Below are 27,578 nucleotides of genomic sequence, written 5' to 3'. Positions count from 1 at the left end.
CCAACAGACTATTTAGTTGAAAGAAAAGAAGTTACAAAATAGATTTAAAACTTGGCTATCACACAGGGAGAGAAAATCCTGAATAATCTTACATGCTTGCAGTATATGAGAGGCTATAAACGGTGGTAGGCCAAACTCTTCTCTTAGGGCCTGATCCACCACCCAACAACATCAATGGAGCGATTCCCATTGTCTTCAGTTGGTGCCAGATCAGGCCTATGTTAAGGTCATTAAGGTTGCATGTGCCAAACGGTACTTTCAGTTAAGTCCATCATTTTTAAACACATGGTCAAAATTCAACAATGGAGTAAATTCTAAATGCAGTCAACGGTACTCATGCATACTGTGGAAGTATAACATTGTATAAGTATAACGTTGTATAAGGGGACATGCTGGATACATTGTATATGAGAGGGCATGCCAAAACATGTTACAAAGTATCTGAGGGAGCACACGTAGGGACAGTTAGCTTCTGAATGGAGAAGCAATTAAGATAGAGCCAGCACGTCTAAGAAGCAGGCATCAGAATGGAAGGTGTGAAGGGCAATTAGTTAAGTTAACTGGAAGCTGTTAAAGGAGATTGTTAAGGGTGGCAGGTAATTGAAGATACGTGACTGGTCTCAGGGATCTCGAAGGGTGGTGACTAAAATCTTTTTCTTCTTTTGTCTGTAACTTCTCTGTAACTTGTTCTCCAGTAAGCTGTATAAATTAAGAGACACAAGCCCCACTCGGGGGGCTCACTTCTAAATGTATTAGCAGAGCAGCTTTGCTAATAAAATAGAGTGGTCTGATAAATTGTGAGTCTGAGTCAAACTTTGACAATACTTACATGAAGGCTGAGTTTGGTCACTTCTGCACTGGCATAAGTACTCACAACTTCACTGTATGCACATATTACACACTGAATAATGTACAGTAAAGTCATTTGAACAATGCACACCACTCCAACACTTGATATTTTTTCCTATTTCGATAATAATCTACGTAGGGGGGAAAAGTATAACTTCATTATACAGTAGACTAATCAAATATTAGCTTCAGAACGGTCCCGTTCATTTCCTAAAGCCAGCCCATAAATCCGATCCCTGATGTGGAAGCTAGTAACCCCAACAATTTTACTGACTTAAACCTATGTAAGTCATCTGACTAGTCAGTTTATTTTATTATTAATAATATTATAGTATCCCAAAAGGCTTTAGCAAAGATTGAAGCCCTATTGTGCTAGATTGCATAAAACACATAGTCACAGACAGACACTGTCCAAAGACTGTACCATCTAAACAGACAGATAAAACCATTATTATCACCTTTTTACAGCTGGGCAGTGGAGGCCCAGATACATTAAGTGCCCTGGCCAAAGGCCGTACATGAAATCTATAGCAGACCCAGGAATTTAACCCAGATCTCCCAAGCCACAGTCCAGCACCTTAACCAAAAGACAGTTATTAGAAGAAGCAATTGTTAAGGACATATTGCAAACATTGCTCTTGTGCCAGTAGTATGTATGTGACACACAGCATGCTGGTTAGAGAAACTGGCCTTGATTCTCTGTTGCCCTGATCTTGTGCAGCCCTTTACCAGTAGTGCAAGGTGGAGGTAAAACACTACCTACCATTCTGATTCTTACAATCCAGTTGTGTTGACATAATGGCTACACAGGATGTGTGGGAAGAGCGAATCCAAGCCTCAGTCACTGAATATGGTAACAGTTTCCAAAGGTCAATGCCACTGTTCCATGACGAGAGTCAGTCTCCACTCAGGGCACTTGCTACTGTTCCAGAACTCACTATGATTATTAAGCACACAGACATTTTTTCAGAAGTTTTTCCAGAGTTTTTTTTTTTTTCCAAACAAGAGTAGATTATTCTTGAGAATCAATTAATTAAGCTGAACATTCAGACTCAAAATCCAAAATGCCACAATGGGGAGTTTTGAGGGTGGGGAATTGAAAGAAAAAGAAGTCTTGTCTGCTCCCATTTATGCCAAAAAAGCAAATTAATTGTTCAACTTTATTTGTGAATATAAAGGCTGGAAGTTTTGTGGACATGATTGTTTTCCCCAGGAAAATAGAGATAAGAGAATGTTTGTCAAGCATGAACAACTAATTCTGATGGGAAGTAAAGTCTCTAAATTGATTAAGGCATGGGCATAAGATAGGCGTTATCAATAAACTGCAGGGGACTCTGTTTTGGCTAAGAGATAGAAACAATTAGCTTCAAATTACCATTGCCAGCTAGAACAAACTGAAGATTTAAAGAAACAAAAATAACCTCTTCCATCAAGATGTCTTAGTAACGTTCCTCAGCTATCTTGTTTTGAGAAAAGGCTTCTTTGTTTGGTGTGGGCTTGCAGTTAGTGTCAGGCACTTTCACATGACAGAACTTTTAATGGTGTTTGTCTATGGTCTGCTGCTTCTGGAGCTGAAATGCACCAATATTTAGTTTCAGAATTTATGTGCAACAGCCTAGAGCGAGTTCTCAAATTCAGACAGCCATTCTCCCTGCAATCTTTCCATCAAAAACCTGCTTTTCAGAGAAACAAAGAAGCACCTCCTAAAACTGCTTGTATAGAAACAATTCAAATAAAAAAGTGAGATGCTTAGGAAGATCAATCAACAAAATTTAGGGTTATACTTTAACTGATAATTAAATTTAAAAAGGGAAGATAAACGTCCATTTTCTTTGTATTAATGTAACTTACACCATAATATTTTTCAAGGGATCAAGACAAAGTTTCTAGAGCTTCCAGGCTACATCCCCTAGGAAAAGCCTCAAATTTTGATATTTATGATAAATTTACAACATTTGTAATGTATATCGGGATGGGAAATTTCTGTGAACTACGGGTCAAATTCTACTCTGAGCCATATTAATGCATCTAAAGGAGCACTGAGTCCTAAAGCTATAATGTCATGTGTCTATCATTTCAGCTTTCTAAGGGCTCATATTAAAAATAGTAATAATAATTAAATACTTTTGCATTTCAAGAGCACCTTTCATTCAAGGATCTCAAAGCATCTGTATCTTTTTACAACAACTTTTCACTTGGGGATGAATAAACCAAGTAAGAATTGACCTGAACCTTCATGCAAAATTTGAACCCAAACCTTTTGAAAGTTTGAAAGAAGTAGCTCACAATTTTTTTCAAAAAAAATCTTCACCTATTTTTCTGCACTGCCTGGTTTTGACCAGGAAATGGCTATGCCATGATATTGCAGAAAATTGAGAAAGGGATTTTCTTGTTAGATTTCTAGCCCCTTCTCCAGACCAAAGAGCTTCCAAACTTTAGGATGTTTATTCAATCCTTTTGAAGCTGTTTCATCACTACTTTTCACCCATTAGGCTCTCATCCGTCCCATCTTGCCTCTCTCCACTGAAGGTATCTAATTGCTTCAGCTTGAGGGGAACAGAGACAGCTTGACATCATCAGCAAATTCCCACCCAGGTGGAGAACTCTCTGAACCATCTTTGAAATATTCAGTTAAATTGGTGTAAAAGATTGATGATTCCTACAAAAAGAGACTGCTTTTCCTCTTTTCCCAAAAGAGATGATTTTGTCCAGCAGGGCTGCAGGATGTGGGAATCTACTTGGGAGGGCAAAAAAGAAAAGTGTATTTTACATATAAAAATATTGAGGAATATCTTGGCTCAGCTGGTGGTTTAGGGATACAGATCTGCAGCTTGAAAGGGAAGCCCACACAGAGAAGAATATTTCAAATTCAAATACTTGTGGATTATGAGTCCTAGCTCAAAAAGATATTAGATGCAGCATCTGCAGTTGGTCTGCAACTGCAGTTGAGGGTTTTCACAAAATATGATTATGAGAGCCCAGATCTATGGCTGTCAGGTTTGATTGGGGCCATGCTACGAGGATGCTCCCGGCTGCTTCCAGGATCTTTGGAGTAGAGTTCTATAGAAAAGATAATATGTGGGCAGGCAGTGCAGAGGAGCTAGAAACTGTCTGGATATGGACAGCTGAGAATTTCTCCAGCATAGAGGGCAGTCTGGGGTGGAGCTTGACAGCTGTATGTAGGCTGTCCCCATATGCTGGACAGCCCTTTGAGGCATAGTTGAGATGAGGCCCCAGGCCTGTCAGATTAAAATTCCAGAATTTCAGAAGTTTCAAAGAATCAGATCTTCCTGTACCAAGCCCTAAACCCTCGCATCCCTCTAAGTATGTTTGCAGGCACAATTCAGGGACCTGCAAAAGTTAGTATGGATGGATTCAGAATTCATTTACGTGAGGAAAATCTCAACAGATACAGATTCACACAAACCTAGCCTCATGGACTTCACACACAGGAGCCTCTGTGATGTTGGAGGGAAAGTCAGCCCCTTCTCTTTGACAGATTTGGGCCAAAATTTTTTTAATTCCCTTCCAAAAAGAAGAAAGGATCAGATGGTGATAAGGCCCTATACTGACTTTTGTCAAACACAAAAAGTACTTAACCAAGTCTCCTCCTACCTCCAAAAAAATTAAAGGCACTTTGAGATCATGATTCCAATTTCCAAAAACAACAATAATGAATTTAAAATAGCCCTAGCATGCAAATGAAAAGCCACAGTCTCCATTTACTCTCATGAAAATCAGACAGAAATGGGAATGTGGATTAAATGGAAATCTCAAGCCACTTGATTTTCCCGTATTGTCCTTGAAATAATTATTAGTCAGTTATTTCCAGTTTGACAGACTTTTTCCATAGGGTCTGGAAGTGGAGTGTTCGAATGGTTATAAAAGCAGTAATGAGGAAGGACTGAGGATTCATGAGCACAACTTAGAAACATTCTGAAAGAACCTACAGCTGCATAGGGCATCTGTAACTTTAACATGCATGCCCAGCACTTGTGCAGTTGATGATCTAAACTGACATGGGCTTGGCAGTATTGCAGAGAAAATTATCACAGGGATAGATAGTTTTCTTCATGGTGTTTCTAGGATACCAAGCAAACATATACAGTAACTCCTCGCTTAACGTTGTAGTTATGTTCCTGGAAAGTGTGACTTTAAGCAAAATGATGTTAAGCAAATCCAATTTCCCCATTAGAATTAATGTAAATGGGGGAGGAGGGCTAGGATCCAGTGAAATTTTTTTTCACCAGACAAAAGACTATATTATATATATACCACAGTATAAGTTTTAAACAAACAATTTAATAATGGTACACAGCGATGATGATTGTGCAGCTTGGTTGAGGTGGTGAAGTCAGAGGGAGGGATAAAATTTCCAGGGGGATGCCTTACTGCTAAATGATGAACTAGCAATTGGCTGAGCCCTCAAGGGTTAACTCGTTGTTTATGTAACCTCATACTCTACAAGGCAGCACGAATAGAGAGAGGGGAGACAGTATGGCAGGCAGAGACATAACCATGTGTGTGAGAAAGAGATGCACATTGCCCCTTTAAGAACGCTGACCCCACTCTTAAGTACACTGCCTTTTTAAGTAGATCGGCAAGCTGAGATGCAGCTGCAGGCAGGAAGCTCCCTCCATCCTGAGCCCTGTCCTGTCCCCTCTGCTCTATAGAAGATGGGGTAAATGGGGTGCAGGAGCAGGGGGAGGGGGACACCCTGACATTAGCCCTCTTCTTCTCCCCACCTTCCAGCACAGCAAGCAGGAGACTCTGGAGAGCAGCTCCAAGGCAGAGGGCAGGAGCAGCACATGGCAGTAGGGGGAGGGACCGCTGAACTGCCAGCAATTGTTAGTCTGCTGGGTGGCTGCCACACAGGGAACGTAGGGGAATGGGGAGCTGCTAGGGGGCTACCAGTCCACCCTGGTTCTAAGCCCCCACCAGCTAGCTGCAACGGGGTGCTCTTCCTGCAAGCAGTGGACAAAGCAGGCAGCTGCCAAACAAGCATTGCACAGCTTTAAATGAGCACATTCCCTAATTGATCAGCAACGTAACAACGTTAACTGGGATGACTTTAAGTGAGGAGTTACTGTACCCTCTTCAGCATCACACATGCATATCTATGGTTCTCTTCTATAGACTGTTATATGGAGACTGCCTCTCTTTACAACATGTTTGTTTCCTTTTCTCCACCATACTGTGTGTCAGATTTTGTTTTCTAATTGCTTGCAGCCAGCACACCTGCCCTGCTGCAGGAAACTTTTGAAAATGACATGCACATGTAAATCCTGAAAATGATTCCTATTCATGGTGGTTTATGTGGACCCATTTTTATGAATATATAGGTTACAGGAAACCAAAGGTGCACCCTGGTAGAAATTACTGGAATAGAACATTAGTCTCATTTAATTGGAATAAGAAAAACAGTATTTCTGATACTGCTGCAGACTTTCTGAAAGAGAAAGAAAAAAAATTATTAGAACTGCAATTAGTTTTTTCCCTTTGCCCTGAATGCATGACCTGTTGTCCCTCTATGTTCAAAAGTCTGTGATTTCTCACTCTTCTCTGGTGCACAAAGTGGGTATCTCTGGCTTTTATTGCTTTTCGCAATGGTGCATTTTGGCAGTCGTGTATCTTTTGCTATAGGAAATTCTGTAAATAGGATAAGGGATCTATCACAGGCCCTGATCCTGCAATGGGAATCATGGGTAGATGAATCTCTACACCCACTTTGGAGCCCCACAGGGACTTTGCACAGGATGCAGTCTGGGGTTCTCACTGCAGGTTCAGGGCTGTTAATTGTTAAATCATGATGTAATTCCTTTGAGATTACTTGGTAAATCCCCATTAGTAGGAAAGAGTTCATGGTAGCTACTTGTATTCAGATAAATACCTGAGAAAATAATCATAATTTGTGAAAACCCTCACCCAAGCAGCACCTTTCCCGAAGCCCAACCCCAGCCAGGCAAGGCAAGGTGCCTGCAATACCATGGAAGCTTTGATTTAATTCTGGCTGAGGTGAGAGGCAAGCTGGACAGAAGAAGGGCATATCTAGCTTTTGGAACCTGCGATTCGTGCAGTTCTGTGTGTGGAACTGTGGCATATGTGCAGGACAATTAAATGGGGCCTTGGGCCTAACCTTGTCTGCATATACTAACTGTTCTTAGGCACAGCTGGCAGAGTGAAGAGGAGTATGCAGTCTTCCGGCTCACTCTGGGGAAAGGCCCAGCCCACCCAGCTTTCTCCCTCCTACTCTTTATGATAGCATGAGGGCAACAGTGCAGGGAAAGTCTGATGCCCGTCCACCCCAAATGGAGAAAGAGTTAGAGAAGGAGAACAGACAGAGGGGATGTGGGATGGAAGAATAACGTCAGTGGGATAAGGGGGGCTCCCAGAACCTTAAATCCAGCTCTGGAAAAAGCAGTGGTCTGGGGAGGGCTGTTCTGTGCTGGACTGGGGAGAGAAAAGAGTTACAGGAAGCACCTAGAAAGGAGGATGCATTGGGAGGGGCAGAATTTTTGATGGATTTTGTCCGTCCATTAAGGCTGAGTGCATCTTTGTGTGCTCAGTGCGCCTATCATAAACATTCAGGATATTACACCTTCTCTTCCAATTACTGCTTCCTTTCTTCAAACCGCATTCACCATTTCACACTTGAAATATTTCCTTTTTTAAACAATAAGTCGTCTTGCTATCTCTGCTGCATCTCTTCTGTGTCATCTCAATAGTCTTCCGAATGCTGCTGCCACTCAGCTGCGCTTCAAGGGTCTTATAACAAGAACATGGTATGTGACACTCCGGATCTGCCAGGAGACACAGAAGAGATCTTACAGTATTTATATATAGAATCGGGTCTAGCTTCCTAGCTTTAGTTCTTTCATACACCTATGAAAAGATCTTGTCTTCCAAGATATTTCAAAATAATGGTACCCTTATTCTTGAGTCTCCAGTGGGAGGTATAAATAAAAGAATTAATTTTCTCCAGCTTTACCTTCAAAGTGCTTTCTACCATTAGTATTAAGTAGCATTTTTCAAGCACGCAATCTGAACAGATGGGGTCTAGGATGTTGTTGAATGAGAAGTGAAGTCATCTCATACAAGTTTTCTGCATCAAAAACAAACAGCATTAATCTGAGAACAAAATCTGTACAGTACCAGTATTGTCTCTTACAGCTCAGTGATGGAGTAGAAAATGCAGCTGTGGGTTCAGTATTTAGGCCTTTATTCTTCTTATGACAAATTGATAATGGAGGGCATTCTAAAGATTGTGTTAAAAGCTGACATAATGGGGAAGGAAGATATGTTGTAGTAATTTATTAGGTTGTTAAAAGTGAGAGTTGTATACACTTTGGCTTGCCATTTTCTTTAGGCGGCGGGTCTGGGAGATGAAAGCTGGCTACATTTTTAAGTTCAAAATGAAATTTATTGGAGGCTCCCGTTATTAATGTCGACATTTCTGTTGACAAGTATGCATGTCCTGAAAGGTCTTTATCACCTCTTCCTTGCCACAGCCGAGCCCTACTGTAATTAACTCTCAGAAATGACTCCTGTATTATTATTATGACACAACTTGGAATCTCCAGGCTGCTTATTTGCCAAAGAACTATTTCACATTGTGAAACATATCTCATCGCTGCCTAAGATAAACAGGGCCAGATCCTTCGCTGGTGTAAATGCACATAGCTCCATTGAAGCCAACAGAATTATGCAGATAATCTACTGAGAAACTGACTCCTAGAGTACTAATTATGGGCCTGATCCAAAACCCATCTAACTCAATGGGAATACTTCCAGTGACTTCAAAGGGTTTTGCATCAGGCTCTGTCTACAAAAACTCATCTTTTTAATACACAATAACTTCTATAACTTCCAGGGCAATAAACATATTTCTCTTATCAGTAAATCCACCATTCTTTTTACATCTAGTAGGAAAATGGAATAGTCTTTGAAAACATATGTGTTAATTAAACAACATCCTTCTGTAGAAGCAGAATAAAGTAATTTATCGGTGTCCACTGAGAGTCCACTATGAACTACAGCTTTTACTGTGTGGAGTCAATAAAGACATTAAAAACAAACTCTTTCATGTCCCACAAGCTTAAGTTCTTGTGTACTTCTCATAACTGAAAAGAAGCCTTTGAATTAAATATAAAATACTTGTAAGAGCATGTTGAATGATTATATTTGCTATCTTGCTGGTTCATTTTGCTAGCTTTTGATGTAATCCTATGTAACTTTGCCAGCCTTTTCTGATGTGCTCTTACGTGTGACTTCATGTGATCCAGCGAACATAGAATTAACAATACACTGATAGTTCTGATGGAATTTATCAACTCCAGAGGCGCTCTCTAAATCTGAATATTCCAAGTTGCCAATTTCATTTAATTTTCCTCTTACTTGTTCCCATCCGAAATTGGTTTACAAACTCTGTATCATTGCTGAACTGTTTAATTGTTATTTTATAATTAGCATATCTAGAAGTGAGGATGGAGAATTAAATAACAAAAATACTAGCTCTTAAAAATAACTGCCTACCTCTGACTTGTGTGTAAAATCCTTCCGTGTCACACTCTGTTCTGCAAGCAGTGTGCCTAGAATTCCTTCAGAATACTCCAAAACTCTCAGTATGCCCTTACTTTTATCTGAGCCTTTATAAGCTTTATTTAAAAACGAACATGTTGGATAGCGTGTAATCATTTTAGGACAACGGTATTAGAGTAAAGCTATGCGTAACGTTGGGAGATGCTTATTATTCACATATGAGTGCCCAAAAGTGTGCCGGGCACATCACGTGCACATGCACAAAGTAAAGATACAGTCCCTGCTCTGGAGCTCTCACCGTCAAAAGGTAAATGTGTTATAAGCGTGAAGGTGATAAATGAACACAGGTGGAAGGGACAAAGGTTAAGATAATGGAAAATGACAGGGTCACTCAGTAAAGTTTTGATGCTGCACACATGAGCAGTGAATAATTGATTATTTCCGGCTTGGTGGCTGAAACAAAAATTTTAAAAAAAAATCATTTCAGGTCATACAAAATGTTTCGTTTGACCTGAAATGATTTTTTTTTCAATTTCTTAATTTTGTTTCTGATTGGTATTGTCCCCTTTTTTTTTTGTTCAGTTGGTGTTTATTAAAAAAATTAGCTAATGTCCAAATGTCAGTTTAAAATGAAAAGTCAAAACATTTCATTTCTAAAATGTCAAAATGGAATGTTTGGATTTTTGAGGGGAAAAAATAATTTATTTTCAATCAAAACTATTCACCAAAATACACCCACATTTGCAAAGTTTTGCTCAAGCTGAGACTGCATTTTCCAGTAAATAAACTGTTCAGATAATTTTGTCTAGGGTTATGTGTCAGCTAGATAACGAAAGTGTGAGTGACTTCCTACTGAGAAGTCCCATTGACTGTATCCCTCAGCCCCAGCTTATATTTCTGACCTCATCTTCATTTACATTCTTACCCAGTCCCCTTCACTCTGCGAGTGTTGTTGGCACTGGTGCCCCTTTTGTTTCCTTCCCCCATTCCTGTCTCCATGGTCCTTCCATGCTGCCCTCCACCAGCACAACTACACCCAATGTATGGAACACCCTCTTCAAGCCTATTCACCCTCCCTCTCTTCATTCAAAACCCTCCCACAAATTTACTTCTGGGTTGCCTATAGAAAGTTTGGTCAATTAAACAGTTTCAGAAAGAACTATTTTGGATGGGGTGTTCACTCCACACAAGCCCTGGGCAGATTAACAGGGTCCAGAAGGGTCCAATTAATCTTAGATGCTGCACCTTGGAGGGAAACCAGGGATTGACAAAGCCTGGTTGCAGACAAAGCCTGGGAGGAGCTGAAATAGGATTATAATATAGCAAATTAAAGCTGGAAGAGGCTGCAGGGAAGAGGTCTGCAGTCACCACCTAGAGGGAAAGAGAGTTGGCCGAGGACCAGAAGAAAATCCAGGCGGTTAGTAAGCCTTGGACTGGGGAGTCTTACAAGAGGCCTAAAGGGGTGAAGTAGCCATAGGAGCAGAGGAATCTCCAGGGGTAACCCATAGGCAAGGAGAGAGATGGGGTAGGAAGTAGCTCCAGGAAATAGCAGAAGGGTCTGAGACTGAGTAGACCTCGGTTGTTAGTCGTAGGGTCCCTGGACTGGAACCTAGAGTAGCGGGCAGGCCCAGGTTCCCCTACCAGCTAATGGGCAAGAGGCACAGGGCATGGACAGCTTGTCCAGTGGGACTTTATTACCCTGGAAGATGGGGGACTATACAGTGACCTGAATGGAAGGCCAAGTCACAAAGAGGGAGTACCCGGAGTCACAGAGAGAGAGAGAGAGACCACTGTGCAAGCAACCAACAGAAGGGGAGCCAGATGAGGCGAGAGCTAATTCCCAGATCCAGCCACAAGGAGGTGCACCTTGGAACTCCCTTTACACTCTTCAAAAGTGAAAGACAGAGGCAAGTCTTTCAGAAGCGGCATAACTGACTGGTCTGAATGAGAACCATTCCAATACTTTTCTCTATTGATGTTCTGCAAACGGAGATTTCCAAACTCTCTTATGACTCTGGCTGACCTATGTCTTTTTTTTTTCCCTCCTTCTTATAGCTATGCAGACTGTTTCTTTAAATCTGCAGCAGGAAACCAAGCAGGAACAGGAGCTGGGGGAAGTTTTTGTTGCTGTTTTTGTTCGGGGGTTTTTGTTTGTTTGTTTGTTTGTTTTAAGGCAGAAGTTCTGCAGTGAATGACACTAACAAATCCCATATATAAAAAGTCATTGTACATCCTACCCCCATTTGGCTTAACCACTTGGCATGACAAATGCCAAGCCTGTCCTCTGAGTTCTGCCTCTGTCATTCAGTCTTCTCCTGGGTGCCATTGTTTGGTCTGAGCCTGGTCTGTAAGTCCCACGTTCCACCCGTGTTGCCAGCTCTCACAATTTTATCATGAGACTCGTGATATTTGTTGCTTTATTACAGCTACAGCTCCTAGAATCCTGGGCTTACATGACAATCTCAGCTTTAATTTTTAAAATGTATATTACCAGACTCCCTCATGGATGCAGAGAGGTGCTTGAGAAAATGACCTGAATGTCCCTAAAGGCTAAAAAATTCAGGTGGAAAATAAAAAGAATAAAAAAACACTTCAATAGTCTCATGATGTGTGGTCCATACTCATGATTTTTGAATGCTTGTCATTGGTAATACTGAACTTTGTGGCTACTCTCTGTAGCTAGAATGGGCTAAACAAAACCCAAATCCACTGGATTCAGTTTTGCAATGTGGATCCAGCTCTACTCTAACACATGTGTGAGAGAGGATACCACACTGAAATATCCGTTTAAAATATGATAAAGTCTAGGCAAGGCTTAAAATAGCATCCCCCCCCCCCCCAAATATTTAAAGCTCACAGATAGAGTGACAATGAAAAGAGGACAAATATTTTGAATTTTCTGCCTCAGTAATATTTATTACCACTGATTTTATTGAATTTGTTTGCATCTTAAGCCACCATGTAAGCTGGGAGCTGTACTCTTCTGTCTAGCAGAAGCTCTAGGAAGGATAAGTGATGTTCTTAGCATATGTGAGGAGGCTCCAGTTTGCACTGCTCTTGACCACATTTCAGTACTAATCTCTATAGAGCTCTGTATCTTTCCAGGTGTCCCCAGCTCTTAGTGTGGTGAAGCACATGAAGGCAGCACATATGGCAGCATTATAAGGAAAGTGGAGCTGGTCTATATCAGGAATAAACAACTGATTAAAAAGAGAAGGGGTGGGAGATCAGGTCCTCCCTGATGTCAGCGTTGTCATGGCTGGATGAATGGAGGAAGAGTGCACGTGCATTTGTCTGTGGCCAAAACAAAACATGTCCTTTAACTTCACACACAAAACAGTAATGTGTTTGCAGGGTAACAGTAGGGACAGTAATAATACTAACATAATCATTCCATTGTTCAGGTAGAAAAAAATCTGGTTGCCCAGTACAATGACATTTCTGTCACTATGAAAGCAGCTGGAATTACATGCGTAATGTTGCATATATTCGGAGACTTTAAGACAAAATAAAAGGATATTCAAAATGTTTTGTTTTATAGCATGCAAGTTCTATATCTATATATATAATGAAGAAATATATTCCATGTTTAAATAGCATCATCATATATTCATTCCGGAGAGAGAGAGCATTTAGAAATTAGCATCCTAACAGATACATTACCCATAGTGCTTGAGTGGCTATATGACATTGCTCTGAAGCCATTGTCTATCTACCAACATCTAGCAGAGTGTGGGTTGGGAATGAAAACCTATGGGCAAAATTCAGGTTAGTGCAGAGCACTAAGCAGGGTCAGGGAGGAATGAACTATCCAGCCTTATCACATCTACTATGCCAGCAACAGCGTAGTAGTACTATACATAGGCGCCAACTTCTGCTGGTGCCCGTGGGTGCTCGATCCCCCTCTGCCCCGGCCCTAGCCCCGACTCCACCCCTCCCACCGCTGCCCCACCTCCATTCCAGCCCCCTCCGTTCCCCCTATTCCCCCTTCCCCAAATCCCTGCCCGTGCCCCGCCTCTTCCCTGCCTCCTCCCCTGACCGTGCTGCATTCCCACTCCTCCCCCACTCCCTCCTGGAGCTTGTTACACCACGGAACAGGAGAAGCAGGGAAGCAGCGCGCTCAGGGGAGGAGGCAGAGGTGAGGTGAGGTCGGGCGGGGAGCTTAGCACCCAGTGGGTGCAGAGCACCCACTAATTTTTCCGTGTGGGTGCTCCAGCCCCAGAGCACCCACAGAGTCGGCACCTATGGTACCATAGTAACAACAGCCATTCTGTACCACATAGAGCTGCTAGTCCACGTAGTTGCTCCCAAATCTTCCCAAACCACTGACCCATTTGGAGCCAGCACTGACCCTCCTACCATAGCATGTAAAGGGACATAAATCCTACATGTGCTAGGTCAGGAAAGTCTCTCTGACTGATTGGTCCACCTTCAAGTCCTCCACCCATGTAGCTCCACCATGAGACTTAAGTAATGCAGAAGACCTTCCCTTGAGTCCTCCCCCCATGCCATAGGTGGATTTCACCTTATACATAAGGTTCAGACTATAGGCATTTCAACTAATATTATGGAAGGTTTCAATTCTGTTCTATATAAGTTCTTGTTCCGCTCTAATCACTGTAGTATGAGCGCCTTCCAGTAGTGCATTGAGAAATGTGATTAATGTACTATCTTCAAACAGTAAAACAAATAGAGAGGCAAGGACCATGTCTTTGGATGTGCTTATATAGTGCCAAGCTTTTGTACTGATTTTGTCCGCTTGCGATGCCTTGAGGCAATCTGGAAATCCATGATAGCTCTAACAAGGCGATGGGCTGTCCAAAAGTCATCAGTTCCATGCATGGGATTGCTGATGATGATAGTGCCTTGCGCAATGGGGCCCTGATCCTAATGGAGGCTTCTAGGCCCTTCTGTAATATAGATGTTACGTCATCAGAATAATTATACAAATTAAGTAATTCTTAGCCTGTTGGTTCATATTTTATCAGACCAAGCACAACGTAGACTTCTAGGTGTGGTAATAGTTCAAAGGTGGTGTTACACCCAATCGCCAGTCCTGTCTCTGTCTGACTTGCTCCAAAGATGGTCTTCCCAGACCTTGTCTAGCATATTTTCATGCCCCTAAAAGTGCACCTGGTTTGGTGGGACAGCGGAGCCTCTGTGTTTCTGATGTGGAGAATACAATCAAAATATGCCCAAGAGTAAAAACAAGTCTGAAAGGAGGACTATCTGTGAAACCACAGGCACCAGTTCATCAGTCCACAACACACAGACTTCTCGGTCATAGTGGAGGAAATAAATACTATAGCCTTCCTAGCAGAGGGATACTGGGTTAGAATGCCTTTCCTCGTTACTACTCTGACCTGGAGGGGTAGGTATGCATCAAGAAAACAACCAGAACCCTCCACACCAATATATTCTCCCTACCAGGGTGGCAAGGTATGAGGCAGCACTTTGCAGGGTGCCTCCATTAGAGCTATGCTGCCAGGAAGCAGGAGGGGAGAGGGCCCTGGAGCCAAAGAGGAGTTTCTTAGCATAGATGACTTTGCTGGATGGCTCCCCCAAGATTTTCAAGTCCTAGGTGCCAAAGCCCTTGCTGATGCTGTGAGGGAGGACAAACCCACCTCCTGATATAAGGTCTGGTTCACAGCCCATGTTCTGGATCAAGACCATAATATCCTAAAGAAAATTCTACAAATAATACCTCATGGAACATTCCTTTCCTAGCTGACTCCCCTCACACAGAGTTTTTCCTATGGTTGGTTTATCTTCCTGTGGAAGGAGTTGATCTGGCCCTAGGAAGTCTGTGATAGATATATATGTGCTGTACTTGTCACATCTTAATTGCTGGTCCCATCTCTTCACACAGTGGGAGACTGAGAAACAGTACATGTGTTGGCTTCAGTGTACAGCAGCTTAATGCAATTAACAGTTTAAAATGTTTCCTTTCCCCATGGTGTAATGAATATTTAGATAACTTGTGTGATTATGTTTTTGCAGCCCTCCTGTGGTGCAGACTTTGGGGGATTTTTTTAAAAAATTCCTCAGTACCAAGAACTCAGGGAAAACCAAGAGAGTGTTGTATATTTTTGGAGGGATGCTATGCAAGGCAAGAATTGTTTTCACTTAGCATGCAGTACACAGTGTATAGTGTAGTATACTTTTGGTCTAATTCTTTCTTGTTTTCTGATCCCATAGCAGCGATGATAATTATAATTATACTGTTGTAGAGCCCATGGTGTGCGATGCATTTTCCAAACAGAAATGAAGGCATAGTCCACAATACCCAGAATCTAAAAAAGACAAAGACAGAAGGCTGGAGGAAAGGGATGTAGCATGCAAAGCTAAGTGATCACAGTGAAGATGGGCATACATCTTTGTCAAGGTTCCTTCCCCACTCTGAACTCTAGGGTACAGATGTGGGGACCTGCATGAAAACGTCCTAAGCTTACTTTTACCAGCTTAGGTTAAAACTTCCCCAAGGTACAAACTATTTTACCCTTGGACTTCCACTGCCACCACCGAACGTTTATCTGGGTTTATTTTATTAGGAAAGCGTTGTTTGGAAACGTCTTTCCCCCTAAAATCCTCCCAACCCTTGCACCCCACTTCCTGGGGAAAGTCTGGTAAAAATCCTCACCAATTTGCATAGGTGACCACAGACCCAAACCCTTGGATCTTAAGAACAATGAAAAAAGCATTCAGATCTTATAAGAAGAATTTTAATAGAAGTAACCGTAAAAAAAAGAAGTAAAAATAAAAAGAATCACCTCTGTAAAATCAGGATGGTAAATACCTTTCAGGGTAATCAGATTCAAAACATAGAGAATCCCTCTAGGCAAAACCTTAAGTTACAAAAAGACACAGAGACAGGAATATCCATTCTATTCAGCACAATATATAACCGTCATATATATATAATGGCAAACTGTCTGTTGAACTTACACAACTCATTTACTGGCCTGCAAATAGTATTGGCAGAAATGTCTGTTGTCCAGTAACAGGAAATATTCAATAGTGACATCCTGGCCCCACTGAAGTCAATGAGGTTTTACCATTGACTTCAATAGGGCCAGGATTTCACTTCATGCTTTTGGCAAACATCTGACCCATTAAAAATCCATCTGTTTTGCAGTAATTCAATAGAGATAAAAATTGTCTTTATTTTTCCCTGCAAATGGTGCTATTGATAGTCTTTGATATTTGTTGTTTCTAAAAGGCGTGACACAATACTGACTGATGCTGGAGCTGGTTCTGCTCTCACTTATGTATCAGGGTAAAATCAAAAGTAATTCCATTGTTATCAATGGAGTTATGTTGGTATTAAATCAATGTAAATGAGAGGATAATCAACTCACTTGAATACAAAGGATTGGCCCTACAATGAAAACATTAGTGGCTATTTGTGTAGTTGGGGTTGGGTCATAAGAATTGCCTAGAATAAAAACTCAGTGTATGTGAAGGAGCAAACTGTATGATGAAGCCAAATTGAACCTCTACTGACCAAAGGGAAGGGATCTAACTAGCAGGTGCTCTCCAGCTGACTCACATAAAACAGCTGCTGCCAATGGCAGCTGCAGGGCACTCAACACAACCACATCCAGTTTTTTTGAAGTGTGTTCTAAGTGTAAAGCCAGAACTTAGCAACACAGCATCTGTAATGGGCAGTGATAGGTTTGTCTGATAGGATGTGGAGCTGACAAAAATAAAACCAGGTGCCATTCGTACAGCATTTGTAGAGAAGACAATTTAATCTGTGAAATTGTACTCTGAGATAGGGTTAAGCAAAATGCCACCGCTTCGCTTTTGTGATGCATGTCACCATGTCTAACAATGGTACATCGATATGTTCAACTGTTTAAACCATTTAACCATTTTTCACAAAACAGCCTTTTAACTGCTCGCAAGACCTCATCAAAGAATGTACAATTCACAAGTGTAAATTAAACCATATGAAAGTCTCTCTGAGCAGGTAACTGATAGTTTAGTAGTACACCTGCAGAATGCAGACCTAGGTGGTTTTGTCACATGGTACACACAATCCTTTGCTGGTCATGGGCCAGAGTCTCCATTGCAGCAGATGTATTTGATGCTGATATAAATGGAGTCACACTGATGTAACACACTAGTAAGGTGACCATACATCCTGTTTTGGCCACGACTGTCCCTTTTTTAAGCACTGTCCCAGCTGTCCCAACATTTTGGCAAAACTGGGCATTTGTCCCATTTGCTCTTGCCAACTGAACAAATGCAGTTTTGCCAAAAAAGTGGAGTGCGAACCCTACTGGGGTGTGGAGGAATGTTTGAGGGGGAAGAGGATGAGCGGCAATGCCAGCACTGTGCAGGACAGAGGGCTCAGGGGAGCAGCTGGGACCTGGCCAGCCCCATGCAGGCAGGTGGCAAGGGGGGCTCGTGTTGGCCCCACGCGCGGCGGATCGAGGTGGGTCTCGGGCTGACCCAATGCAGGCGGGAGGCCTTGGGCCAGCCCCATGCAATGTCCCATTTTCCCTTTGGGAAAATGTGGTCACCCTTCCCAGTAGAGAATCTGGCTCTCTGCTCACAAGTTTTTTTCCCCCATGCCTATTCTATTCTGTTAAGGTCTGCTGGACTGTCAGCACATTTCTTGTGAAGTACAGCTACTCAGATGTGAGTAATCATCTGATTACAATCTACTTTTTAAGAGGTGGAGGAGGAAGTAATTGGGCAATGTCACGGCACCGTCGTCATCATTGATGATCCTCTGCACAATAATACATTTGTGCCGGGCTTGATTTGAAGGGGCTCTGTGGTGAGATACAGTGTACATCCTCCAGATAGAAGGGTACAGTCATCCATTTAATAATCAATGTGCGGTACAGAGAGACAGAAGACAGAAATTAAGAGGAATTCTCCTTGCAAAATTATTTGCATTTAAGACCTCTTCTTCTTTAGAAGGGAGATGATTTTTGAAAGCACTGAGGAGGTGAAAGGTGATAAAGGGATGATCCAGACTGAAGGCAGAATTTATACCAATTAATAAATGTAAAATTTCTTCCTTTTTTTTTAGAAATTCAGGAGTCAGAATATTAGTGTCAGCATCAGCACTTCGAGCAAAATCACACATTTGTGTCTGTGGGGGCGGGGCGTGAAAGATGAGGAAAATCCTACTCATGATAGCAGCACCTGTGTGCTGCTTTTGCATCCCATCCCAGAAAAAGAGAGAGAGTCACATTTGAGTTTCTCTTGCTGGTGGAGAGCTTTATAGCGGGGGAAAGGAGGGGGAGAAGGAGGTATGAAACCTGCCCACATTTAGTGCCCTCTGCTCCAGACATCTGTTCCCAGAAGCAGTGATCCCTAGCCCTCTGCCGGTGATTTTTAATATGTGGTTGCCCCTACACAGAGCTTTTTCCTCCATATGACATCTTGTTTGGTGATTTGTGTGAAGCAGTAACATTCTGCAATTTTTTCTCTTTCGCAAGTAAGACCCAAGACAAATGCACACGCACGATGTAACATCCTGCTTCAACTGAAAGTAGATTAAAATTGCAGGGTAAGAGAGGAATTGCTGTATGAAGTATACAGGTTGCTTTGGGAAATATATTGATCTCTTGAGTTACTGTCTCTTTAAATGTTTCTCCTTTTCTGAATATGCTTTGAGGCTAGGAGCTGTTCAGCTAGCATGTCCCAGAGTGATAGCACAGGTAGAATTAGCTGGAAGGCAGCAGCTGAGGAGAGAAGCTTTCTGATCAGAACAGGCCTCTGAAATAAGACATGAAAAATAAAACTGTCTCTAAATCTGGAAACCAGATTCTGTAAAAGCTGGAGAAAAGGGAGACAAACTGATCACCCAGAAGAGGAACAATTCAGTCAGTGTCCCCCAGCCTTGGCATATGTTCATGCACAATATGTGTATTATGTGTATGCCCCATCTTGTGTAAAGCTGGTGTGATAAATGAAGGAGCGGGCATACCTCCATTTTATGGACACCCAGCCAGCCAGTTAGCTATAAAGTCCCTCTTGGTGGCTCTTCTCTGCTTGCTTTACCTTTAAAGGGTTAAGAAAGTCCCCCAGGTAAAGGAAAGGGAGTGGGCACCTGACCAAAAGAGCCAATGGGAAGGCTAGAACTTTTTAAAGTGGGGGGGATATCTTCCCCTTTCTCTCTGTTATTGTTCTCCGGGAAAGAGGGGAACAGGGAGCAGTTATGCTGTTAGAAGATTTAAGCCAGATATGAAAATCATCACATCATACCTAGAACTACTTTTAACAACCTAAATATGTAAGTAGATCAGGAATGTTTAGAAAGACACTATTAGGTTTATTTTCTGTTTATTTCTTATGGCTAGTGGACTCCTCTATGCTAACTCCAGATACTTTTATTTGCTTGTAATCCTTAAGATGAACCCACAAGAAAGCTGTTTTGGGTGCTTAATTTTTGGAATTGCTCTTTTAAATCTAGCAAAAGCCTAACTTCCAGATGTATTTTCCTTCTTTATGTTTTTAATAACATTTACCTTTTGTAAGAACAGGACTGGATTTTTGGTGTCCTAAGAGGTTTGTGTGCATGTTGTTTAATTAGCTGGTGGCAGCAGATAATTTCCTTTGTTTTCTTTCTCAGCTCTTCCCTGGGGGGGGGGGATGAAAGGGCTTGAGGGTACCGCACAGGAAGAAATTCCCAAGTTCCAAAAGAGATTTTGCATCTGGGTGGTGGCAGCGTTTACCAAGCCAAGGTCAGAGAAAATCTGTAACCTTGGAAGTTTAATGCAAGCCTAGAGTAGCAAGTATTAATTCTTAAAATCCTTGCAGGCCCCCACCTTCTGCACTCAAAGTGCCAGAGTGGGGAATCAGCTTTGACAGCTGGCATAAAGCCATCATAGCTAGCTCTTATTTAAACTTCTCTGAAACCCCTACATGTGGGGGAAGATTTGAAACTTTCCCAGGAGCTTGGGTGTCGGCATGACTGGAGCACTCTGTGCCCTGCCAATCCCTAACTGGCCTCCGCGTATAGTTTAGAGTAGCCCTGGGCACATCTGCCTCCAAGTATGTGGATCCACAAACATCTCACACTTCTTCGGATGTGTGGCACTGACAGACCAGGCACCAGCTCTTACCAAGGCGTTAGGCCTCAACTGAGCACTGACAAATTCATTGCTGGAAACCAGTCTGTTTCACCTGTGTATTAGTGTGGCTAATATGGGTATTGGACTTATAACATGTGTTTAGACTTTATGAAATACTTCTAAATTGCTGCATCCATTAATCTCATTTATAATATCTTTATCACATGCTATGAGGTAATATTTAAGTTTTTGCTTTATAACTAAAAAATGTTTGCCCTGAAATTGTGACCCCAGTCAGGTGAGATCGTCTCCTGCCCATCAAGAAGGACTATTAAAACTAAATTGGCCATTGTGGAATGTCACAATACAACGACTTTCTTAATTGCCATCTCACAACATAAGGAGGCTCCATGCAAAAAGACTCTTCCCATCAGCTTGAATTCTGGAAGAAGGGAATAAAAATAGGGGACAATAACATTTTTCATCTCTTTTGCTGTTTGGATTCTCACAAGACCAGAGCTATGAGACAGAAGTAGAGATCCCCAGGGTCAACCTGGGTTAGCCCTAAAAGACATTCAGAGCTCACAGATTACTACAAACTCTGTCACCTTTTAAAACAATAGGCTGTAATTTGTTTGTGAATATATCTTTGCCTGCTTTAACGTTGTAATAACTCTCTCATTTCTTTTTCCTAGTTAATAAATCTTCAGTTACATGTGTTGTCTTTGGTAAGAGAACTGAGGTACAAATTGATCTAGAGTAAGTGACTGGTCTCTTGGGACTGGAAGCAACCTGAATATTTTGTGACATTTGGAGTGTATATAGCAACCAACTATTACTAAGTCCAGCTTGCCTAGGTGGCAAGATAGACAGGTATGTCTAAGGGGACTGTCTGTGACTCCATGGTAAGACTGTTATAGTGCTTTAGGAGTTCACACTTGTTACTGGGTTGGTGAAATCTAATTATAGAACACACAACCAGTTTGGGGTCTGCCCAGCTCCTTGACAGTCTGCCCTGCTCTTGGCACTCCCGGTCGTGAACCACTCTAGACAGTGTGACGGGGTGTAGCTCAGGTTTGAGGCCTTTGTACAGACAAATGTGCAATGAATTGTGGTATGAAAATTGTACATTCTAAGTTGTACCCCTTAGAGTGCACAAGCATGTGATACTGAAAATAGCAATCTTTTTTTTAAATTACCAATTAGTACATAATTTAATTGTAATACTACTGTATTATAATGTACTTATTAACAATAAACCCTGTATAAGAAACTCAAAAGGCGATTCACTTATCAGAAATCTCTGTTCAGACCTTATTACATTTCTATAAAGTTATCACCATGCACCTTTACAAAATGCTTAGGTGTATATGTGTGTACACACATTGAAAATAACCTAAGGCAGACCATTTACATGTACCACACTTGGGGGTTAAATTACTTTCTCTGTACAACTTAGTCTGCTTGTGGCTTTTCCTTCGTTTGTCCATGGTGAAACCCATGATGATTTCATTCATAGCCCACAGTTTGCAGTGAACTTCACATAAAATACCTTTTACTGTTCTAATATTAAATGCCCTTGCTAATCTACACTTTGCCAAGCTGTCATACTCTGCTTGCTTCTCAGCAAAGATCAAATCAGTGAGAGATGTAGTGATTTCCTATAGGATTCATTACCAAGGATTCAGTATCTGTATGAAATATGACCTAGTCCATTATGAAGAATGGTAATGTTCTCCAAAACAATATACAATATACCTGTTTCTTCACTTACTTTCTCATTAACAAAATTGTGTAATTTGCTATGGATAGCCCGGTATTTAGGACGAATTAGAGAGAGTCTGCTGTAAATACAGTGGAAAACCCTAACCTACCCATTCACTTAATGCTGATGTATCTAATTTGCATGTTTCATTCCTATATATAGCATAGCTGTAATTTGTTTTAGTCTATGTAACTACCAGAAACTGCACTTCTCACCTGTTTTGATGATCTTTAACACACACACTGTTTTGGGGTTTTTTTTTTAAGAGTAATAGAATGCCTGATCCTGGGGCAGTTCCTCACATATAATCCTTACTCACTGAAATACTTCCACTGATACCAGTCTGACTGGGCCACCTGTAGCCAATGGTACGGTTCAAGTAAGGAAGAGTTGCAAGATCAGGTGCCTATTGTGAGTCAAATAACATTTTTGGTGAGATATGAAGACATTTTCTAGAACGTTAAAGCTATTCCAGAACCACTTACCAAAGCAAAATAAAATCCCACAGGAGTCAGCACGAGTTTGTCTTAAATGGCACGTTGAGACCTAGGAATGTAGAAGTGCCATTGTTTTTTTAAAAAGTTAATTTTTAATAGGTGCTTCCATCAAAGCAGTGATGAATTAATTAAGAAAGCACTTGAAGAAATAATAAGGGAATGGATACTTTTTGAAGGACTTTCATTTTGTGATGGCAAAGTGACTCTAGACATGACTGCCACGATGCCAAGTGGCACTTGGAGGACAGTTCAAAAGGCTCCCCAATATCTGTCAACAAATTTTGCAGCATCTGAAAATATGTGGGAAAGGATAGTGTAGGGAGTGTGAATGTGTCAGTCCAGTTTCAGATTTCTCATCTCCCCTCTATTCTTCTTTGTGCTACTGGAAATATGGTTTGTTTGTTTTTTAAGTTGAGGTTTGCTTATACACACAAGTTGTACTTGCAATGCTACCCTCATAGTGTGGCTGGTAAGGGGAATAAGCTATGCAACTAAAATGATTAGGGGGTTGGAACGGGGTCCCATATGAGGAGAGATTAAAGGGGCTCGGACTTTTCAGCTTGGAAAAGAGGAGACTAAGGGGGGATATGATAGAAATATATAAAATCATGAGTGGTGTGGAGAAAGTGAATAAGGAAAAGTTATTTACTTGTTCCCATAATATAAGAACTATGGGCCACCAAATGAAATTAAGGGTTAGCAGGTTTAAAACAAATAAAAGGAAGTTCTTCGTCACTCAGTGCACAGTCAACCTGTGGAACTCCTTGCCTGAGGAGGTTGTGAAGGCTAGGACTGTAACAGTGTTAAAAGAGAACTGGATAAATTCATGGAGCTTAAGTCCATTAATGGCTAATAGCCAGGATGGGTAAGGAATGGTGTCCCTAGCCTCTGTTTGTCAGAGGGTGGAGATGGATGGCAGGAGAGAGATCACTCTATCATTACCTGTTAGGTTCACTCCCTCTGGGGCACCTGGCATTGGCCACTGTCGGTAGACAGGACACTGGGCTGGATGGACTTTTGGTCTGACCCAGTATGGCCATTCTTATGTTCTATATGGCATTTTTATACCATTATAACTGTGTCCGCAGTAGGGTGGGTACTAATATAACTACATCTGTTTAAAAAAAAATACAACTTCTAACCAAGATAGTTATACTGGTACAAATCTGTGTGCAGACCAGCCATCAGAGGAAGTGAGAAAAGAAAAAAAAAACACGTCTCACTTTTTTGGGAGAAAAAAGTTAGTGACAGCAAATTTAGGGAGGTGGGAAGGAGACTTTCTTGGACTTAACTTTTTTCTACTGCAAAAGCATGAGGATGTTTTTTTTAAAAAAAATAGTTTTACTTTATGTCACTATTTAAACTTTTTTTCAAAAACTCTTCCCCTATTTCCTCCACCTCTTTTCTCCAATGGAAAAAGGGATAAAGTAAAGTTAAAGAAGGGGGTGGACGGGAATCAAAACAAAACCCTGACCATTCAAAACGAAGGAAGGAGGCATTTCAAAAAACAGGAAAACGAAATTGAAAATTTTGACAGGTTTCAGAGTAACAGCCGTGTTAGTCTGTATTCGCAAAAAGAAAAGGAGTACTTGTGGCACCTTAGAGACTAACCAATTTATTTGAGCATGAGCTTTCGTCGTGAGCTAGCTCACGAAAGCTCATGCTCAAATAAATTGGTTAGTCTCTAAGGTGCCACAAGTACTCCTTTTCTTTTTGCGAAATTGAAAATGAAACTCTTCGTTTTCTCTCCAACTTTCTGTGTGTGCAGGGTCGGGGGGAGGGAGGGAATCCACAACGTTTTGACTAGGTACACTGTAAGGTGCTTAGCACAATGGAGCCCTGATGCCTGATTAGAAGAGAGGAATCAATCTGACCCCTGTTGCGGGGGTGGTATTTAATGAGAGAAAGTATTGCTATTCGTCTCTTAGTCAAATTCTGTTCACCATATTCAATTGATATCAATAGGATTACTCACATGAATAAGGTGAGAAGACTACAGCTTATTAGGCAAAAGCCTGAATTGGGCTGTTTTGTTAAGATCCATTATGACACAAACGCAGAAATAGGAACTGTTTAGAACTAAAAATAGATTAGGTAACATCCAAATTCTTTTTTTAATGGTCACTCATTTTCTCTCCTATAAAAAAAAAATCACCAGGGTCCAAATGCTCTAACAAATTGGTACCATGGCAGTGCATTTATCAATGTGATTAAAGGACAATATTGCTGTTACCCAATATTACTATCATAGATCAAAAAGCCTTGAATTTCTGATTTTGTTTATTTGCTAAAACCACTGTGCTAACCTCTAGTATAAGGATATGCGATGTTAAAGAACTTTATATGCAATGTTAGTATCCAATCCAGATTGTTTTAGCTTTCTGGTTTTGTAGAGTTTAGAAGGTGCTAATCACCTTTCTATATTCCAAATTATGTTTCGTGCCAGCCCACAGCATTAACAGACCCCCTTATATTTGATTGTGCACAGTTTGAAAGCTTTATGCCACAATACCAAAGAACATTTCAGGCAGTAAGCTATTAAGGCAGCCATCATTTAAATTAAAAAAAATGCTTTGGGTTAAGTCTGGCTAATAAATGCTGTTCTCAAAACAAGGGCTGGAGTTTCCTGTTTTATGAAGCTGCAGTACCAATCCACAACCGAAGTGAATAAATTTGACTCACAACAAATTCCTATAATGTGTAATTAGCTCAGTACACATGTTTGGGTCAGATGAGCACTCAAAACTCGATATGCGTCCACACCTCTTGGGACTTTAAAAGTTCATCTGGATATCTTGTGAGAATAGTCTTCCTTGTAAGATTCCTGGTACTGCTTTCACATTATTTACGGCCATACACATTCCTTTGGTATTGCATGCCTAGAGACAATGAGATTGTGTGTACTCTTCTAATCAGTCTGTAGCAACACAGAGATTATGAGCATTCTCTTTCCTCCCATTATAATGGGGGGAGGAGCTACACAACTTCTACTTCTATAGCTTCCTTTATCAATCAAGATTGAGAGGAAAAAGATATCATTAGTTTAATGATGAGTGTGTGAGAGTTTAGCAATTACATTTTCTCACTACTTTGGTCTCAGAAAGTGTCAGAGTGCCTATTGGGAAAGAGAGTATGAAAATAACAGTTACATTTTCTCTCTAGTCTAATGAGTACAGATACTTACACAGAGAGGGTTCCCTTGGTTAATTATCTAGTCATCAATCACTTCAGCATTCCCTATTACGAAACTAAGAGCCAGAAGGAGGTATAATAAATATAGACTGGGTTGCTGATCAGGAAAATATGGCACAGTTCAGAGGTCCAGGCCTCAGGACATGCTATGTTAAAAAAAAAAGACATTTTGATGCCTCTCCAGAAGCAAATTGAATATAAAATCAAATACATTTTCAAACAAAATTTCCAATGAATACTCTATAGCCAGCTGTGAGTAAAAATAAATGCGGTAATGATCCTCTCCCATGCCTTGGAGGTGATTAAATAGCTGGAAGAATTTGATTGCTTTTACTATTGTTATCTTTCCTCAGTTCACAGAATTTGGAGTTGGGAAATAAATCACTGCCCAAATTGATGCTGAGATTTTTGCCTTTACGTTTTTGGCATGGCAGTAAGGACTTTTTTTTTTTAGTAAAATACAACAAAAATGCAGCACACCATTATCTATTTGGCTAATATTCCACTGAAAAACATTTCAATCAGCAGTGGGTTTACTCAGTGCAAACATAAGAGCATGCACGCATATGCTTGAGAAAATCAACTCTGAACAGAGACAGCGATAATGTTAGTTTTTAAGAAAATGTAAATTATTAACTGCATAATCCTCCTGGAACTAGTAATGCCTCTTCTCACACAGAAACAGAGAAGCTGCTGAAGTTTTTGCTGAGCTATTTCCATTCTGTTAAGAGTCCTTTCTCCCTTAGAGAATTATAGGGGAATTTCCAACATGCTTCACTGGAATAATTTGACTTTTCTCCTTGATTTATCAGGGATCTCCTAGCTGGGAGCTTTGGAGTTTCCAAGAGAATCTGGATAGAGAATGTCCCTTTCTCTGCTGATCCCCCCTGTCAAGGTTCCTCCCCCACTCTGAACTCTAGGGTACAGATGTGGGGACCTGCATGAAAAACCTCCTAAGCTTATCTTTACCAGCTTAGGTCAAAACTTCCCCAAGGTACAAAATATTACCCCCGTTATCCTTGGAATGGCCGCTACCACCACCAAACTAATACTGGTTACTGGGGAAGAGCTGTTTGGACGCGTCCTTCCCCCCAAAATACTTCCCAAAACCTTGCACCCTACTTCCTGGACAAGGTTTGGTAAAAAGCCTCACCAATTCGCCTAGGTGACTACAGACCCAGACCCTTGGATCTTAAGAACAATGAACAATCCTCCCAACACTTGCACTCCCCCTTTCCTGGGAAATGTTGGATAAAAAGCCTCACCAATTTGCATAGGTGACCACAGACCCAAACCCTTGGATCTGAGAACAATGAAAAAGCATTCAGTGTTTTACAAGAAGACTTTTAATAAAAAATAGAAGTAAATAGAAATAAAGAAATCCCCCCTGTAAAATCAGGATGGTAGATATCTTACAGGGTAATTAGATTCAAAAACATAGAGAACCCCTCTAGGCAAAACCTTAAGTTACAAAAAAGATACACAGACAGAAATAGTTATTCTATTCAGCACAATTCTTTTCTCAGCCATTTAAAGAAATCATAATCTAACACATACCTAGCTAGATTACTTACTAAAAGTTCTAAGGCTCCATTCCTGTTCTGTCCCTGGCCAAGACGACTACAGACAGACACACAAACCCTTTGTTTCTCTCCCTCCTCCCAGCTTTTGAAAGTATCTTGTCTCCTCATTGGTCATTTT

At 41.1% G+C, this 27,578-nt stretch overlaps 1 long non-coding RNA gene across 1 annotated transcript; it reads right to left on the bottom strand.

Annotated features, from left to right (window-relative positions):
* On the bottom strand, positions 1 to 27,578 carry LOC140895758 (uncharacterized). The gene is made up of 3 exons (XR_012154341.2): positions 27,452 to 27,578; positions 7,838 to 7,951; positions 1 to 7,649 (listed from the first exon to the last, which is right to left on the bottom strand). It is a non-coding gene; the product is annotated as an uncharacterized LOC140895758 (long non-coding RNA).

This window comes from Lepidochelys kempii, chromosome 11, assembly GCF_965140285.1.
Source record: "Lepidochelys kempii isolate rLepKem1 chromosome 11, rLepKem1.hap1, whole genome shotgun sequence".
In the NCBI taxonomy this organism is placed as follows: domain Eukaryota; kingdom Metazoa; phylum Chordata; order Testudines; family Cheloniidae; genus Lepidochelys; species Lepidochelys kempii.
The sequence above is the reverse complement of the archived record's forward strand: the minus strand, read 5'-3'. Positions and strand labels throughout refer to the sequence as shown.